Source organism: Pteropus alecto, unplaced genomic scaffold (genome assembly GCF_000325575.1).
Source record: "Pteropus alecto unplaced genomic scaffold, ASM32557v1 scaffold95, whole genome shotgun sequence".
Classification (NCBI taxonomy): Eukaryota; Metazoa; Chordata; class Mammalia; order Chiroptera; family Pteropodidae; genus Pteropus; species Pteropus alecto.
In genome coordinates this window covers 1,642,531-1,645,190 of record NW_006441071.1, presented here as the reverse complement: position 1 = coordinate 1,645,190, position 2,660 = coordinate 1,642,531, and positions in this window count along the sequence as shown.

Sequence of the window (2,660 nt, the reverse complement as noted above, 5' to 3'; positions counted from 1 at the left end):
TAAAAACCATGGATGGAAGGAAGATTGTGGACTGTGGCTCGGTGTAGGAGGAAAAGCACTGGGTTCCATCCTCAGCGACCCTAAACAAGTCAACTAATTTCTGAGTCTCTATTATTACTAAAATCTCTTTCCTCAAATGTTGAATGTTCCTTTCATCTTGCTATAAGAAATCTGCATACAGCTTCCTTCCACAGCCCCCTGAATAGATAATTGTTCTGTCCCACACCCCATGTCCAATAGGCCTAGAAATGGGCTGAGTATCCTACTTATTTCTCATTGCCACCCCTGACACTCATTGCCTTAGTAAAACCACCAGCAACTTTGAAGCTTATGCTATCACCCATAACTCTTTCTTGTGGAGGTCATGTGTAAGAGCTCCGGGTTACTGCACCTCATTATGAGAAGAGTTAGCACGTAATTCCCTGTCTCTCCAACATTACTCCTAGGATGATTTTTGGTAATTTCAAAATCCATGTCGGTGACTTTTCCGATGCTTTGGCTTCGCAATTTCTTGACTTCTTCTCAGCTCCCTAGCCCCTTTCTTCTCTCTTTGCTAGATATAACTGGCAGAACCCAAATCCCTATTAAATCCACTTCTTAGCCTATTCTATACCTGCTGCTTAGCAGCTCAACACAATTATGATGCCTACAGTCACTCCAAATTCATAAAAGCTCAAGTGAACTCTGAGGCTTGCCCTCTCCACCCTATTATTTTTCCCAAATTTCAGTCTGCGCACTATTCATATTGAAAGAGGAGAGGAGGCATCTGAAAGTAAAAATAGATACAAAGCAAAGGGCCTGCAGAAATAACTGACTCAGCTGGTTAAAACTGCTTTCTCTTCCTCCATTCTGCCCTGTGCTCTTCAGTTAACATGTTTTCCACAGCTGCATCCCCTACCTCAAGGATTCTCCAGCACCTTCCCTATCTCTGTATTTGTGTATGAATGTCAAGACTGTGGGGAACTGTTTGTTGTGTTAGAGCTCAGCCTTTGGATAAGGAACCAGCTGAGTGGGCATGACATCAATGAATGCTGCTCCCTGTGTGTAAGCTAGGAGTCCCGTCTTTTTGTTCAAGAATCCAATAAAGGTGCTGATAACACCAAGGTCTCAGACTCTACAAAACAAACGACCTGTAAGACCAAGGGTCTGGAAATTCTTCCCCTGCAGCCTCCCACCCAAAGCTCCTCCAACCTACTCTGAGTAAGGAGGGACATGTAAAACCTGAGACAAAGGAATCATGCACCCCTGGCATGGACACTGCGAGGGTATATAAGCTGTAAGAAATCTAACCAAGGGGAGATCGTGCTTTGGGTCTGTTGAATGCCCCACGCTCTCCACCGGCATTAAATTCTCTTTCCTCTGACAAAGTTGTCTGAGCGTCTGAATTCCTCCGTCAGGTATCGTTTCCTGCAACAACATCATCTTCCCTTCCCTAAACTTCCAATACCTCTTGTCTCTCCTCACTCTCAATGATGTCCTTTCTTCTTAGTTAATAGATGCTTCCAGAAAATAACTTCCATCAACAAGTTACTAATCTACCTATATCTTTTTCCACATTGTCCTCCTTCTCTCTTGTTGATCTGGATGAATAAAGTTGTGCCTACATAAGACTAGTCCTCTCACTTTTGCAATGGATAATACTCCTTTTCTCCTACTTAAAAAGTTTGTGTCAGCATTTGTCCTCTGCTTTGTCCTCTGCTTTGTCCTACATTATCAATTCTTCCCATCAGTATACAAACATGCTGTGATATCTTACATCATTAAAAAAAAATCCTTTGACCCAAATACCTTTCAAGCTACTACTCCATTTCTCATTACAGCAAAATTTCTCAAAAAAAAGTTATCTATACACACCTCATCACTCATGGAACTTGCCAAGGCCACTTGCATCAATTAGCGTTCTTTGGTTGCAAGCAACAAAACTGATTCTGATGGAGTTTTATTAAATGGATATTGAGTAGCATAAATAAAGAATGAAAAGACCAGAGAATAGGTTCAGGAAGCAGCAGGCCCATGTGCCACTCCACTCAAGATTTATATTTCAGGCAATCCAATTTGCTTCTTCTAAATAGCTTACTATATTATTATAGGTGATTGTTCTTGTAACTACCATCCAGAACAAGAAATTGTGGACGAAAAAGGGACTCAGTAATAAATCTAACCAAATCTGATGTCACAGGGTGGTCTGCTAACTGAGCGAGTAATGGTGGGTGGTCACACCTCAAACCTATAAATTCCCAAATGAAAGGTTATTTTGCCTTAAGCAAGCCTCGTCCATTGTTTTTGTATATCTAGGTTAACACATCTTTGAAATGCCCCTTTTTTAGACACCTTGGAAGCATAACACCCCTTAAAAGAGTACGTAATCCTGTTAACTGTCCTGTAATCCGATCATAGAGATTTCTCTGCCTTGCTTTCTCCCACTTTCATGTACTCTTTCTTACATTCCCTCCTTAATTCCAGATGTGTAAAAGAAACTGCGAAACTGTCATTCTCCTGAGCCTGTGAGATCTTGCTTCCCGGCAATGTTGTCAGTTTGGCACAAATAAACTCTTACAAAAATTCTCTATGGTTTTGGACATTTCTTATGTCGACAAAATAAAGCCGCAGTCATCCCTCCTTTGCCAAAAACTAACCACCACTGTCAGTTTTATAATAAT